Source organism: Trachypithecus francoisi, unplaced genomic scaffold, assembly GCF_009764315.1.
Source record: "Trachypithecus francoisi isolate TF-2019V2 unplaced genomic scaffold, Tfra_2.0 Lachesis_group3, whole genome shotgun sequence".
Classification (NCBI taxonomy): Eukaryota; Metazoa; Chordata; class Mammalia; order Primates; family Cercopithecidae; genus Trachypithecus; species Trachypithecus francoisi.
In genome coordinates, this window is record NW_022681468.1 from 163552448 (window position 1) to 163570435 (window position 17988).

Genomic DNA, 17988 nt, shown 5'->3' on the forward strand with positions numbered 1-17988 from the left:
TCACACAATTTGATGATGGGATGTGTACAATTACATTCCTCAGAACATTGTCTTTGGGAGTGGTGGTTAGAGACAATCAAGTTGTCCATAACTTGGGGAAATTTATTTATTTATTTATTTATTTAGAGACGGAGTCTCGCTCTGTCCCCCAGGCTGGAGTGCAGTGGCCGGATCTTAGCTCACTGCAAGCTCCGCCTCCCGGGTTTACGCCATTCTCCTGCCTCAGCCTCCCGGGTAGCTGGGACTACAGGTGCCCGCTACCACGTCCAGCTAAGTTTTTGTATTTTTAGTAGAGACGGGATTTCACCGTGTTAGCCAGGATGGTCTCGATCTCCTGACCTCGTGATCCACCCGCCTCGGCCTCCCAAAGTGCTGGGATGACAGGCCTGAGCCACCGCGCCCGGCCAACTTGGGGAAATTTAAGACATAATGGATTCATACTGAAAATACAATGTAAAAATAATAAGTCACAAAGTAGTTGTAAGCACTGAAATAGAAAATAGATTTTGAAAATACAAAAAATTAGCTGGGCGAGGTGGCGAATGCCTGTAATCCCAGGTACTCAGGAGGCTGAGGCAGGAGAATTGCTTGAACCCAGGAGGCAGAGGTAGCAGTGAGCCAAGATCGCACCATTGCACTCCAGCCTGGGTGACAAGAGCGAAATTCTGTCTCAAAAACAAAACAAAACAAAATAGAAACATAGATTGGAGTGGAAAATGAGAAATAGATTAAAGTCTATATCAAAAGCTATTTATTTAATATAGAAGTACATGTTAAGAAAGCAATATTACGAACTGCCTTAAGAACGAATACAGGCCGGGCGCGGTGGCTCACGCCTGTAATCCCAGCACTTTGGGAGGCCGAGACGGGTGGATCACGAGGTCAGGAGATCGAGACCATCCTGGCTAACACGGTGAAACCCCGTCTCTACTAAAAAAAAATACAAAAAAAAAATTAGCCAGGCGCGGTGGCCGCGCCTGTAGTCCCAGCTACTCCGGAGGCTGAGGCAGGAGAATGGCGGGAACCCGGGAGGCGGAGCTTGCAGTGAGCTGAGATCCCGCCACTGCACTCCAGCCTGGGCGACAGAGCGAGACTCCATCTCAAAAACAAAAAAAAACGAATACAAATGAAAGAATATGTATCAATGATGTTTGAATGGCTGCCTATGGCAGGGGAATGGAATTAGGGTATGAAAGAGAGAAAGCAAAATGCCATATATATATATAAGTCAAGAAAGAAGGGCTTTGCAAAGGCAATAAAGGGCACAATGACCTTGAAGTTAGCCTGAAGTTAACAAACGTGGCGGAAAACTACCTTCCACAAGCTCTAGGTGTGGAAAACTTCATGGGAAATCTTTTTGCAATGATTCTAGGACACTATATATTGTGTTTCAAAGCATGCAGTAAATTAGAAGGTTAATCAACTCGCTATATTAAGACAGGTTACACACAATAACCTAGTGTAGTTCCAAAGAAAAAGCTATCAATGTTTTTGCTTCTCTGGACAAAAATCCCATAAAGAATTAAATCAATCTCAACAATAATTTTAAAAGAAAATTTTCAATAACCAAATAGTACTTACTGGAATGAATGACTTTCTTTCCCATTTTAAAAATCTTACAATATATCACATTGCTTCAAAATAACCAATGTACTAGGCTATGGCACCCCATCAATAGCTGCAGAAGTGATATTTAATAAAAACCAACACTTCTTTTCTTTTTAAAACACAATTTTAATAAACTAAGAATAGGAGTTCTTATTTTAACATAATAAATACTTGGCATGTTCTTCAATGAACCTTGTGTACATCCTCATGGTACTTCCTGCATAGTCCAAGCACTATTAAGATTAGCAAATGACATGTAAATGTCTTAAACTGTTAATATCTTCAAACTAACGTATAGTAAAATTAAACAATGAATAGCTGGGTACTTTTTTTTTTTTACAAAAATTTACAAAAGTTTTACAAAATTTTTACAAAATTTTTTACAATTTTTTACAATTTTTTTACAATTACAAATGTGGGAATATGTCTGTAGAAAATAACATGTGCTTATTTCTGATTATAAAAAAAGCTGATGGCCAAAAAGCTGATTATAAAAAAGCTGATATTTCTCTCAGTACATTTTACTACTAAACTGTTAGAAGCAGAATGTGTCCAACAATACAGAAATCATTCAATAAAATATGGTAACAGACTTTTAAAGGAGTATTAATCAGGCATATCATCTATTTCAATAATCTTTAATGATATAAGGAAACACAGGCCAGGCGCAGTGGCTCACACCTGGAATTCCAGCACTTTGGGAGGCCAAGGCGGGCGGATCAAGAGGTCAGGAGATCGATACCATCCTGGCTAACACGTGAAACCCCCGACTCTACTAAAAAATAAGCCGGGTGTTGTGGCGGGTGCCTGTAGTCCCAGCTACTCGGGAGGCTGAGGCAGGAGAATGGTGTGAACCTAGGAGGTGGAGCTTGCTGTGAGCCAAGATCCTGCCACTGCACTCCAGCCTGGGTGACAGAGCGAGACTCCATCTCAAAAAAAAAAAAAAAAAGAAAAGAAAAGAAAAAAAAATGCTCACAATGTAATATTAAATGACATCCTAATACAAAACCTTGCCTGTGTATGCTTAGTAAATAAATGAACTTTAAATAATGCATAACTGAGTATTGAAATAGTGAGTTAATTTTTGTAGCGTCCAAATTCATATACCATTTCATAATCATAAAGTGACTATAAATTATAAATGAATTTAAAAACCAGAATTGAGATTATAGGAAAATATCTTTCAAAAATTTTTTAAATCTCTTTTAATTTTAAACATAATATATATTTTAGAAAAATTAAAACACTTAGGAGGATATATGTTACATAACGATTATCTCCAAAAAATGAATGAAGCTCAAAACAAGTATGTGAGCAGTTATGCTGGTATTTCTTTTTCCCAGAACCTGCCAAGCCTTGAATAGTGTCAGACAATCAACGGTCATTAGAAGACGAAAAAGCCTCAATGACTGTTACAGAATTGCTCTTCAATAATGTAGTTTCTGACTGTTTGACCAGCCTCTTTTTACATTTTCTCCTGAGGCTCTGAAACTTTCTTAATCTTCTCAGTGATGAGAAATCTTTTGCTTTTTTTCTTGCTCAGAAAAATCTCTTTGAAGTAAATGGCTAGCAAATTGAATTTCTCTGCCTTGCAAAGCCCTTTTAATGCAATCAATTTCTATGTAAGTGGAAGCTGCCATTGCAAGTCTAGCAACACCAGTAATAGTCACAGGAAAAGCTACAAAATCAATCTCGGTATGGAAATATTTGTTGTAAAATCAAACTAGAGCTTACTGCCAAGGAAATTACTATGACTGATCAAATGGGTATCAAGCCTTCCCACAACACATTTAATAGAAGCACATAATGGCTTACCATCGTCATCTGCAAAAAGTCAACATCTCTCTCCAGTTCCATGACTAGCTCTACTTTCTGCATACCTCTTGCTACTTATTTATTTCTTATTTTTGTATTTTTTTTGAGAGAGAGTCTTGCTCTGTTGCTCAGGCTGGAGTGTAGCGGAACGATCTCGGTTCACTGCAACCTCCACCTCCCGTGTTTAAAAGATTCTCCGGCCTCAGCCTCCCAAGTAGCTGGGATTACAGACGCAGGCCATCATGCCCAGTTAATTTTTGTATTTTTAGTAGAGGCAAGGTTTCACCATGTTGGCCAGGTTAGTCTTGAACTCCCAACCTCAGGTTACCCGCCCACCTCAGCCTCCGAAAGTGCTGGGATTACAGATGTGAGCCACTGTGCCCAGCTACCTCTTACTACTTGTAAAACATGACCTTTTTCTGATTATAAAATTAGTTCAGGCTCATTACAGAAGTAGCGTGAATTTTACAGTCACAGACTCTGGTGTGCAAACACAACCATTTAATTCAAATAATTGTACTTACTAAGCCCCCACCGCCAAGTGCAGACAATTTATATACCTATGTAATTTCCTCAGGCATTTTGTAATTTCCACTTGGATCTGAGTCTACTGCTTCCCTTCTCTGTCCTGTCTCCTGGGGTGACCTAAGATTTGGGGATGTTGTTGTCCTGGCATTGTGGGAAGGTGAGACTCTGGGCCCAAGTTTGCAGTCTTTTCTCATGAGTTGGTGAAATGCTACTGTGGAAAGTGTTGATTTCCCCACTTACTTTCTTCATGACAGAAGATATCTATTTTGGGGTGTACAGAGTCCCAATAAGTTCAAAGGATGTTGGCCTTTTACTTAATAATGATGTCTCCCTGCCTGTGGCATGTGAAAGTTTATGACCCAGTCATTGCCAACGCAATCTCAGCGGATGGTCTTTAGGAATCTTCATCAAAACATTTGGTTTCTACTGACTTTATTTACTCTGCATAATACTTTTGCCATTATCAAACCCTGGGTATAATATCTAATCCATAACATCTTGCCTCAGCCAGATAGCTGCCTCCTGCCCCAGCTCACACTGGCTATTTTTCTTGCTTGCTGTGTAGCAGCTATGATCTGAGTGTCAGAGGCTTTTGAACCAGAGTGACTCCATTTTGAGTGAGGGCTGGGAAAATGAGGTTGGGACTTGCTGGGCTGCATTCTCAGAAAGTTAGGTATCCTCAGCCTCTAGATGTTTAAGGTGAAGGGGACAAATTAATAATGTTTACTAAACAGACTTAGACTTGGGGGTGTCTAGCTATCACAATATCTGGAGAACAAAGGCATTCCTAATATTGCTTTAAAGATAATAATATTGATTCTTGCAAAATATAGTAAGTAAAAAAATTAATCCTTTATCACAAATCCTTGTAGCAGAGCACATTTCCCCATATATACAAGCATTGTACCCAGGGTGAACGCGTGCCTCCTCTTACCTTCAGGAATGTCCCCCTCTGTCTATGGAGTAGCTGTTCTTTCTCCACTTTACTCTCTTCATAAACTTGCTTTTACTTTGCACTAAGGACCCTCCCTGAATTACTTCTTGCAATAGATCCAAGAACCCTCTCTTGGGGTCTGGATTGGGGCCCCTTTCCTGTAACACCAGAACTTCCAATCATTGCATTCATTTGTTGGATATAGTTTCCTGAATCTCAGGATTTTTTAAAAATTTTGATTTCCTCACCAACTGTACAGAAGCACATGCTGGAGTAAATTCCTCAACATGGTACACAGAAGGTACACCCCATAGGATGGCTCAGATTACCAGTAACAAACTTTGTTGAAGGAAAAAAATGGGAATGTAATAATTATTTACCTGAAGAGTCTATAAGTGGAGTAGGTGGGAGACACATTTGGATCCAGACTCTGAGCTGTCCCACTGTTGCAGGAAAGCGTCCTGATCCAGACTCCAAGAGAGGATTCTTGGATCTCACATAAGAAAGAATTCAGGGCGAGTCCACAGTGCAAAGCAAAAGCCAGTATTTATTAAGAAAGTCAAGTGGTGAAAGTGCAGCTACTCCATAGACAGAGTAGGGCATTTCCGAAAGTAAGAGGAGGAAATGTGTCCACCCTCGGTACAATGCTCGTATGTGTATGTATATAGGATAAAAAATGATCATGGTGAGATGTGCTCTGGTACAAAGATTTGTGATAAAGAATTAATTTTCTTAACTGCTATATTTTGAAACAATTTTATTATCTTTAAAGAAAAATTAGGAATGCGATTGTTCTCCAGATATCAGGATGTCTGGGCATTCCCAAGTCTGAGTCTGTTTAGTAAACATTATCAGTCATTCCCTTAACCGTTAATATCTAGCGGCTAGGAATACCTCTTCTGGGAATGGAGCCTAGTAAGTCCCAGCCTCACTTGCCTAGCCCTCACTCAAATGGAGTCACTGTGGTTCAAACATCTCTGGGATCCTCTCTACTCCATCCTTCTTTCTTCAAGCATTCTGATATTTCAGTTAGGCTGACTGTCCACATGAGAGCAAACTGAAGGAATGAAGCCCTTCAGGCCGAACACACAAGTCGGGCCATCCTGAAAGGGACTGAAAAGGTTTCTTCTCAGCGTTCTAAGGGTCCTCACACCTGAGTCAATCAATGTAGCCTTTTCCTTCAACATGACTATAACATTTATTTGTAATAGAGTTAGATTCATTGGTCACAGTTTGCATCGATCTTGGCTTCTGTCAATATTCTCGTTAATTTTAAAAACTGGAATAAAATATGGACTTAACTCTTTACAGTGTATAGTTCCATGGGTTTTTGCAGATGCCTAGGGTTATACATCCATCAGCAAAGTACCATACAGAATAGACAATTCAACACACACACACACACACACACACACAATTATACCTGCATGACCTCTTGGCTGTCATTGATCCTTCATCTTCAGCCACAAACAAGTACTGATCAGTTCTCTGGTATAGTACTACCTGCTCCAAAACACTGTGTCCATTGAATCAAACAACATACAGTCATTGGGTTTGGCTTCTTTCACTAAGCAAAATTCACTCCAGATTTGTCCATGTTGCATGAATGAATACATGTTTCTTTCTTACGACTGAATAGTGCTCCGTGTCATGGATGCACTAGAGACTGTTTATCCATTCATTTGCTGAAGGCTGTCTGGGTTGTTTCAGTCTTTGGAAAGCAAGAAAAAGGCTGCTATATATTCATGTCCAGCAGGGGTCCCCAACCCCTGGCCATGGACCAGGCCATGGTTACAAACTGGGCCACACAGCTGATGAGTGGCCAGCGATCCAGGGAGTGAAGCTTCGTCTGTATTTACAGCCGTCCCTTATTACTCACATTGCCACCAGAGCTCTGCCTCCTATAGATCAGTGGGGGCATTAGATTCCTGTGGGGGCATGAACCCTGTCGTGAGCTGCGTATGCAAGGGATCTACTTTGTGTGCTCCTTATGAGAATCTAACGCCTGATGATCTGTCACTGTCTCCCATCACCCCCAGACAGGACCGTCTAGTTGCAGGAAAACAAGCTCAGGGCTCCCACTGATTCTACATTACGGTGAGCTGTATAATTATTCCATTACTATTACAAGGTAATAATAATATAAATAAAGTGCAGAATAATTGTAATGTGCTTGAATCATCCTGAAACCATCCTCCCCGCCCCATCCTGCCCTAGATGGTGGAAAAACTGTCTTCTATGAAACCAGTCCCTGGTGCCAAAAAGGTTGTGTGAATGTAAATTTTCATTCCATTTGTATAAATACTTGGAAGTGGCTTTCCTGGGTTAGATGGTAAATGTGCGTTTAATTTTAAAAGACTCTGCCAAACTGACTTCCAAACTGCCATTAGATTAGAGTCTAATGCAGCTGCTGATGTGACAGGAGGCGGAGCTCAGGTGGTAGGTAATGTGAGCAAAGCAGGGCAGCTGTTAAGTACAAACAAAGTTGTCTTGCTGACCTCTCACCTCCTGCTGCGTGGCCTGGTTTGGAAGCGAACAGCAATGTGTGAGAGATCCAGTTTCTCTGCATCCTCACCAGGACTTTATGATTTCAGTTCTTGTTTTTGTTCTGTTTTTTAAAGTTTTAGCCAGTCTAGTAGATGTGTAATTGTATCACGTTGTAGGTTACCATGTATTTCTCCAATAACTAGTGATGTCCAATATCTTTTCATATGCTTACCTGCCATTTATGTATCCTCTTAGCGAAAATGTCTGTTCAGATCATTTGCCCATTTTAAAAAGTGGGTTGTTTTCTTATTTTTCAGTTTTGAGAGCTTCTTACATATTCTGGGTAGATTCTGTATCTGATAAATTCCGTTATCAGATATGTGTCTTAAAAATATCTTCTTCTAGCTTATGGATTGTCTTTTCATTTTAACAGTATATCTCAAAGGACAAAAATTGCTGAAGGCCAATTTATCATTTTTTCCTTTTATGAATCCTGCTTTCAATGTCATATCTATAATTAACTTCTTCCAAAGCCGGACTTTTAATGATGTTTTTCATTCCTTCTGCTAGAAGTTTTACCATCTTATGTTTTATATTTAGATCCATGATCACTTTTAATTACATCATTTTATGTAAGGTGTGATATATGTGTCAAGGTGTTTTTTTAAAAATATGAATATTCTATTGTTTCAGCACCATTTGTAGAAAATCCCATTTTTTTCAATTGAATTGTTTTTGCACTTTTTTTTATAAGTCAGTTTACCTGATTTGTGTTGTTATATTTCTAGACTCTATTCTGTTTCGTTGATCTATGTCTCTAAATTTTCATCAATTCCACTCTCTCTTGATTATTGTGACTTTGTTGTGAATCTTGAAATCAGGTACTGTGAATCTTCCAAATTTGTTCTTTTTAATGTTTGTATTAGCTGTTCTATTTTCTTTGACTTTCCTTATATTTAAGCATCAGCTTAATATCACTAGAATATCACTAGAAATATCACTGGAAACCTTGCTCAGATTTCAATTGAAATTGCAGCCGGGGTCAGTGGCTCAAGCCTGTAATCCCAGCACTTTGGGAGGCCGAGACAGGCAGATCACAAGGTCAGGAGATCAAGACCATCCTGGCTAACCCGGTGAAACCCCGTCTCTACTAAAAAATACAAAAAACTAGCCGGGCGAGGTGGCGGGCGCCTATAGTCCCAGCTACTCGGGAGGCTGAGGCAGGAGAATGGCGTGAACCCTAAAGGCGGAGCTTGCAGTGAGCTGAGATCCGGCCACTGCACTCCAGTTTGGGCGACAGAGCGAGACTTCGTCTCAAAAAAAAAAAAAAAAAAAAAAAAACAAAGAAATTGCATTGCATCTATTGATCAAGTTGGGGAAAATTGACATTTTAACATATTGAAATTCTAATCCACAGACATGATATATCTCCCTTTATTTAGGTATTCTTTGATTTCTTCCATTACCTCTTCCTAAACGTACAGACTTTGCATGCATTTTGTTAAATATATACCTAAGAATTTAAAAATACAAAATATATTTTTAAAATAAAAAATCCAGTTGTCAATAGCTAACCTGTAGAAATTATATGGACTTTTGTATACTGACCACGTTCCTTAAGGTCTGATTAAACTCACCTTTTCTTGAAGTAAAGTTTTTCTGTAGATCCTTTTCAATTTTCTAGACAATCATGTCACATGAGTACAGACAGGATTTACCTTTTCATTTACAATATGTAGGTCTGTTTTTGACTTACTGCACTGGGTACAACTTCCAGGAAAATGTCAATTAGCAGTATAAAGGGGGAGCCTCCTAGGGTGGTCCACTAAGGGTGGAAACATTCATTCTTTCACCATGTAGATTGATGATACCTATAGATTTTTTGTAGATGCCCTGGAACAGGTTAAGGAGGTCCCTTTCTAGTAGTTTACTAAGAGTTTTGTATGTGTTTCTTTTATTCATATAAAATTCCCATAACAGAAAATTCATCCTTTCACCTATTTTAAAGTTTATGACTCAGTGAGTTTTAGTATTTTCACAATGTTGTAAAACCATAGCTACTGTCTAATTCCAGAATATTTCCACACTCCAAAAGAAACCGGTATTTCCAAAATCCCCTCTCTCCCACTCCCTAGCAACCACTAATCTACTTCCTGTCTCTATAGATTTGCATATTATGAACATTTCATATAAATGAAATCATAAAGTAGTGGATTTGTGTGTGTGTGTTTGTCTTCTTTTACTTAGTGCAATGTTTTTGAGATCTATCCTTACTCTAAGTAGCAGTAATTCATGGCTTTTTGTGGCTGAAACAAATACTCCATTATATGGATGGACTACATTTTGTTTAGGCTTTCCTCAGTTGATGAGCATTTAGGTTGTTTTCACCTTTTGGCTGTTACGAATAATGAGGCTATGAAAAGTCCTATATGTTCAAATATGTTTGTATGAACATAAGGTTGCAATTATTTTATGTAAATACCTAAGAGTGGAGTTGCTGAATCACATGATAAATTCTATTTTTATTTATTTATTTATTTATTTATTTTGAGACGGAGTCTCACTCTGTCGCCAGCCATGATCTCGGCTCACTGCAACCTCCACCTCCCGGGTTCAAGCCATTCTCCTGCCTCAACCTCCTGAGTAGCTAGGATTACAGGCGCCTGCCACCACGCCCAGCTAATTCTTTGTATTTTTAGTAGAGACGGGGTTTCACCATGTCAGCTAGAATGGTCTCGATCTCCCGACCTCATGATCTGCCCTCCTCATCCTCACAGAGTGTCGGGATTACAGGCGTGAGCCATGGTGCCTGGCCGCTTTTCACTTTCTTAATAATGTCCATTGATACACAAAAGTTCTTGAGTTTTATGAAACTCAATTTAGCTATTTTTTTCCTTTGATTACTTGTGCTTTTGATGTCATATTTAAGAGACTGTTGCCTAATCCAAAGTCACAAATATTTACACCTACATTTCTTTGAAGGAATTTTATAGTTTTATCACCTATATTTATACATGCTATATTTTGAATTAAATGTTGCATGTGGTGTGACATGGATATCCATCCTTTTGCATGTGGAGATCCGTTTTTCTAGTGCCATTTATTTAAAAGACTGTTCTTTCCTCACAGAATGCTCTTGGCACCCTTGCCAAAAATCAGTTGACCAGAGATACATGGATTGAATTCTGCACTCTCAATCTGGTTCCGTTGATCTATATGCCCATCTTTGTGACAATATCACACAATTCTGATTATTGTAGCTCTGTAGTAAGTTTTGAAACCAGAATATTTGAGTCCTCAATCTTTGTTCCTCTTCTTCAAGGTTATTTTCACTACTTGAGGTCCCTTGCGTTTCCATATGAATTTTAGGATGGATGCATACATGTCTGAAAAATGAGGCAGTTGGAATTTTTATAGGGATTGCACTGAATCTGTAGTGAATATGGGGAGAAATCCATCTTAATGGTATTAAAATTTCCAATCCATGAACATGGACTATCTTCTTATTTATTTAGGTCCTCTTTAATTTCTTTCAACAACGTTCTGTAGTTTTCAGTGTGTAAGACTTACACTTCCTTGATTTAACATATTGCTAAGTATTTTATCACATTCAATGCTATTGTGAATGAAATTGTTTTTAATATATCATTTCAGAATATTCATTGCTAATGTATAGAGATACATGTGATTTTTCATATTGATTTGTATCCTGAAACTTTGCTAAACTAGCTTATTATTTGTAATAGGTTTTTGAGTACGTGTATGTGGATTCTTTACAATTTTCTATATATAAGATTTTGCCATCTGTGAATAGAGACAGTTTTATTTCCTTTCCAATCTAGGTGCTTTTTATTTCTTTTTTCTTGTTTAATTGCCTTGGCTAGAAATTCCAGTACACTGTCAAATAGAAGCAGTGAAAAGGGATATACTTATCTTGCTCCTGATCTTAGCAGATGTTAGCTATGGCTTTTTCACACATGCCCTTGATCGAGTTGAGGAAGTTCCCTTCCACTATTAGCTTGTTGAGTGTTTTATTTTTAGTCATGTAAAGCTGTCAAATCTTTCCAAATGCTTTTCTGTATCTACTGAAATAATTATACTGTTTATTTTCTGTTTATTAATATGGTTTCTAAAATCATTTAATTTTAACTAAGAGTTTTTGTCATGAATGGCTTTTGAATTTTGCCTAATTTTTTTCTGCACCTATTGAGATTATCATTTGATTTCCTTCTTAGTCTGTTATGCAGTAAACTACATTGATGGATATTTAAATATTGAACTAGGCTTCTATCTTTGAGATAAGAACATGATTGTGATATAAATTTTTTATATGCTTCTGAACTTGATTTGCTATTATTTTGTCAAGGATTATTTCTATTAGTTTTTTTGGGATATTGAACTGTAGTTTTCTTTTTATATCATTATCTGATATTGTTATTAGGGCAATTCTGGCTGAAAATGTGACTGGGAAGTGTTCTGTTTTCTATTTACTGGAGAAAGTATAATAAAGTTTATACTTTCTTCCTTAAATGTTTATAGGATCTGTCAATGAAAACATGTGGGCTTGGAATTTTTTTATTGAAGGTTTTCAGCTATAAATTCAACTTATCTAATTGACATAGAACCATTCATTTACATACTTCTCTTTGAGCAAGTTTTGATAGCCTGTATCATTCAAATCATTTTTAGGTTTCATCTAATTTTGTGAATCAATGGGCATGGAGTTGTTGCTATCATTTCTTTGTTATCTTTTTAATGTCTGGAGAGAAGTAGTAATATCCACATGCCTGCTATTGTTGACTATAGTGTTCTATATATGCTGATTCAGTCAAGTTGTTAGATAGTATTGTTCAGGTTGGCTAGATCCTTACCAGTTTTCAGCCTACTGTTCTATTATTACTGACACACCAGAGGTTCCATCTAGGTCCTGCTGCCCACTGCACAGAAAGCCAATCACTGAGACAACAAGTATTGCCAAGGAAGAAGGCTTTAATCAGGTGCTGCAGCCAAGGAGATATAAGCTCAGTCTCAAATCCATCTCCCTGATGGAATAAAACTAGGGGTTTCTATAGCAGTGAAGAAATGTAACCATGTGTAAGAAAAAAACTAGGGAGTGGCAAAGATGCAATCACGGTAAATGAGGGTTCTGGCATCTGGTGTGATGATTTGGTGTGTTTCTCTTCTTTTATACTTTTTTGAGAAGACTGATCTGGTGAGTTTCAGTTCTTTGATACTTTTTTTAAAGAAGCCTGAACGTCCTTTCCTGGGGAAGGAACTCAGATAAAGCAAATATAAGTTTCAGGCTTTAAGACCAGAAAGATACATTTCTATGTATATAGGACAGTCTGTGGGACTATTGGGTTGGTTTCACTGTTAATTACTGAAGAAGGAACGTTGAACTCTCAAGTATAATTGTGTATGTACACATTTCATCTTTAATCCCATCACTTTTTGCTCCATGTATTTTGAAGCTCTACTGCTAGGTACATACACATTTTGGACTGGGTGTCCTGCTGGAGACATATGCCACTTTTATGTAAGTCACTCTTACTAGTATTTTTTCAATATCTTCCCACTCATTTTTGTTTTTTCTTCTTGTTTTACCTTTTCTTGTTATTCATTTCATCTACTCTATTGACTTTTTTTGTCTTTTCCATTTTTATAGCTTACCACAAAGTTTTTCATGTATATTTTAATTATTCATATGTTCTCTTCATATATTATGCCACTTTGTAAACAGTGAAAAAATATGCAGTATTTTTCCAATTTATTTCTCATATTCTTTGTGTTATTGTAGTAAATTTTACTTTTTCATAGGCTATAATCATATGATATGCATTTTTCCTTCTTTTGATTTAGGCTGTCAGTAATCTTTTAGAACAATTTGAATAGGAAAAGAATGTAATACATAATTTTATTTTTAGCTTCACTTATTACATTTTAGTGTTCTTTATTTCTTTGTGTATATTAACTTCTATCTGGTATCATCTTTGTCTTCCTGAAGACCTTCCTTAAATTGTCTTTAGGGGAAGTGCTGGTAATAAATTCTTACAATTTTTGTTTGTCCAACAAAGTCTTTATACCCACTTCATTTTTTAATGATACTTTCACTGAATACATAATAGGCGGTTTTCCTTCCTTTCTTCCTTCCAGCACTTTAACAGTGTCACTCTGTTGTCTATTAACTGCATGGATTCTGAAGTCAGCTGTACTGCTTATCTTTGTTCCTCTGAATATATTATACTATACTGGTGCAGAAGTCATTGCGGTTTTTGCCATTTGAAAATAATGGCAAAAACTGCAATGACTTCTGCACCAACCTAATAGTGTATATTTTTTCCTCTAGCTGCTTTGAAGATTTTCTTAGTCTTATACACGTATCACTTTGGCTCTCATATGCCTAGCTGTTTGTTTGTTTCTGTTTTTTTCTTGTTTGATGTTCTCTGAACTTCTTAGATGGTACTTCAATGTCTTTCATTTATTTTGTAAATAACTTATGCATTATTTCTTGTGTTTCATTCTTTCCACTTCTTCTGATATTCCAATTATGACCATGTTAGGACATTTGATAATATCTTACAGCCTTTGTTTCTCCTATGTACACAATTGTTATTTCTTCCTCTGCAGTCTTTACATCTTTTATTGCTGTAGTCAGAGCTTCTAGTAGAGTGTTGACTATAAGTAGAGATAAGGAATGTCTTTGCATCTTATTCTCAAGGCTGGATCACATGGTATGGGTATGCTTAATTGGATAAGAAACTGTACTGTAAAGTGATTTACAATTTTACATTTCTAACCATGATATATGAACATTCCAGTTCTTTCACACTCTCACTGACACTTGATATAGCCAGTCTTTTTAATGTTAACTATTCTAATTGATGCATCTCATTGCGGTTTTAGTTTGCATTTATTTAATATCCATAATGTTGAGTACGTTTTTCTGTGCTTATTTGCCATATGTGTATCTTCTTTGGTAAATTACTTCTATAAATATTTTACCCATTATTTCATTTGATTGTTCTCTTATTACTAATTTTAAAAGGTCCTTATATATATATCCTCGATGTAAGTCCTTTATAAGACATATGCTTTGAAAATATTTTCACACTTTTCTGATTTGCCTTTGTTTTAGGTAGGAGGTTGAATTCAGTTTCTGAAACTCCATCTTACTTGGAAGCAGAAGTTCCCTGATAGGATTATTAATCTTTAGCCTTTTTTATTTTTTATGATATGTATTTAAGATTGCAAATTTCCGCATAAGCATAACTTTAACTACATATCATGAGATTTGATACCCTTCATATTCTTACTTGGTTCATTATATTTTCTTTGTTCCATTGTGATTTTTAATTTTCCCCATGCATTGTTTAAAAGCATTGTTTTAATTCCCAAACATATAACTATTTTCTAAAAATTTGGGAGACTAGGTGGAGTATTGATACCTAATTTAATTCCACAAGAGGTATGGGTTTAATTCTTTGAAAATTATTGATACTTTCCTTCTCTGCCACCATATGGCCAATTTTAATAAATGTTCCATGTGTCCCTGAAAATAATGTATATGCTAGAATTTTTACTTGCAGTGCTTTCTGCATGTGAATCTGGCTATTTTGCTTCAAATCTGATAGATTCTTCCTGACTTATTTTTCACTACTTCCATCAGTGCTTTATGGCCTAGCATATGATCAATTTTAGGAAATACTCATTCTTTCAACAACTCTGTCTGCGTATTTGTGCATTTTCCTCCGAGAATGGCCCTCCCAAGTTTTGCCGCTGTGCACAGGTCTTGTTGTGGGCTATACACATTACCTCTATGCGCAGGTCTGGCTATGGGGTCTCTTGCGTGGTTTCCTCACAGACATAACTAACCTCCTGGTTTCTGTCCCGCTTGGCCATCTTGGCTGGTGTTTCTCCCGCTCTCTCAGTCGGGAGCCCCACTCGGGACGCATCCGGCAGTCAGCTTCTCCAGGGTTTCCCTCTCTCGGCAGCCAGGTGTTTGCTGCTTCTACTGTCATCACTCAAACGTTTTCATCTATTTTGCGTTATCTAGATCTTTAAGTGTGTGATACATGTCCTCTGATACGTCTCCTCGTTCAGCTCTTTTGCTAGTACTTAAGGAGTTACTGGGTCACACTGCAGGAAGACTGGAGCCCGGAGGCCCCATGCTGCTTTGTTGACAGCTCTGGCGTCCTTATGGTCACAAGAGGGTGAAGAGGAGCTCGCCCTGCCCTTCCGAGGAGGCCCAGGCCACCCCTCCAGCTTCCTTCAGAAAACTGAGGCTCCCACCTCCACGGAAATGGTGCAGAGGCGTGAGATGCAGCCAGAGAGCAGGGAGGACGGAGTGGAGACAGGGGCTAGATTATGTAGGGCCTGTGGGGCTCTCTGGTGTCACTGTCATTTTATTCTAAGTGTGAGGAGGAGCCACTGAGCTGGGGCTGATGGGATTCCTTTTGTTTGTTTTGTTTTTGTAAAGATCATGCTGGATTCTCCACGGAAGAGAGATGGGGCCTGGAGAGATGTAGGAGGCAATAGAGTGGAGAGTTAGGGCTCAGCGGAACCCAGCGAGCGGAGACTAGGACTGAGCCCTAGCTCAGACCCTTTGAATATCAGTTAACTACAATCAAAAGAAGGTGAAATTTTGCAACTTTCATTCATTCTCCAAAAGGACAGTTTTTCTGCATGTGTGCATTTCTCCTTCACCTTCTTTTTTATTTTTTATGCTTTGTTATAATACAAGTCAAATATAAAAGCAATATATAAAAACAGACACATATGTGAAAGCTCCAATGTTAGTGCTTTAGACTAAGCCTGGGCAATGCACAAAATATTAAAAGCAGGCCTTTCCCCCTATTAACTAACATGCTGTTTGATACATGCTATCCTTCACTGCAGTGTGCACACATTAGAGATAAAAGCAGAATGTGCTATAACGGTACTAATAATTCTATAATTTAGTGCTTGCTCTCATATTTGGACATAGTAACGTAAAACCTATGGAAATTGGCATGTGTTCAGTGGGTTTCTGCAGCCAGATATTTGCACTCCTATCCTTTTATTCAACTCTTTTTTTACATCTTTCAATGACTTTTTGTGATTATATTCATTAAAATCTTAGTGTACTTACATTTGCTCTGAGGTGTTTTGTCAACTGTGTTTAATGTGAAAGAGAGTATCTCTGTATTTTTACATGCTTCTTGATGATTTATAAGGCTTCACTTAGAACACATATGAATTAAGTAGCCAGCCACCTGTTAAACTGTTAAAAACAATTTCTAGTATTTATTTCAGTGTTTGGGCTTTCTCTGTATATAATGACAGCACTTGAAGATAATGACACATATGCCCTTTCTTTCCTCTCTTGCCCTTTTGCTTTGGATACAGCATCCTAAATAGTACTAAAAGACAAGGGAGGTAACTTTAACAGAAATGCAAGAAAATGCTGATTTCATATATAGTTCAAAATTAAATTTAAAAATTGTCAATAAATATGAGTAAAATTATATAATCCACTTAAAACCATTCTCAGATTGGCTGGATGTTTTTCAAACAGCAAAATTCAACCACATGGTTTACAATAGACACGTCTACCACAGGATACATTGCTTGTGATTCATGTTTACTTACAAAAATGTCTATTTCAACTATGATCCAACTCAATAGAAAGATTAAAAATAGAGAATGCAGAGAGATATACTAGAAATAATTACTCTAAAGGAAACTGATGTGGCTGCAGACTTTAAAGCAATCAAAGTAGACTTTGACTTTAAGTAGACTTTAACGCAAAATAATTACTGGAAATCAAATGGATATTTTAGAATTAAAAAAAGGCCAATTCACTGAAAAGATAAACTGTTTGAAATTCATATTCATATACCAATGTATTCTTTTAACTTTTAAAGAAAACATTTATGGAATATGAGGGGAAACATTAATCTACAATAACAATATAAGAATTTCAATATGCATATCTATTAATAATAGACAAAATAGTAGTGAAGCTATAGAAAACTTGAGCACTATGATTCACAGAATTGACCTTAGGAACACATAGAGAACACTCTACCCACTAGATATGAAATACATGCTCTCTGCAAGGTCAGGTGGAATATTTACTAATGTTATTCCACTGTACAGCCTGTCTCAATAAATTTCAAAAGGAGAAAGTAGTGTACTACTTTCCTTAAACAAAATGCAACTAATTTCAAAACCAACAGCAAAAGATAAATACAAAATTGCCATTTGCTTGGTAATCAACCCATGGATCAAAGAAGAAATAAGGATTTTTAAAATTCAAAATGAACTATATTTTTAAAACTATTCTGAAATTCTGGAATACAGCTAAAAACTATTTCGAAGAAATTTGTGCCATAGATGCTTATTTTGGAAGAGAAAAGATGTCCGAAGACTCCCTGAAGGCAGGCAAAGAAAACCAAATTCTTAAAAAATAGAAGACAAGAATAATGAATAAATAAAATAGCAGAGATTAAAGAAAAAGAAAACACACCTGTAACAAAGATAACAAAGCCAAAAGTCGGTTCTTTGAAAAGACAAAAAATAATGACATCCCTGGTGAAATTCCAACAAGAATGAAAAAACAACACACTTAATCAATA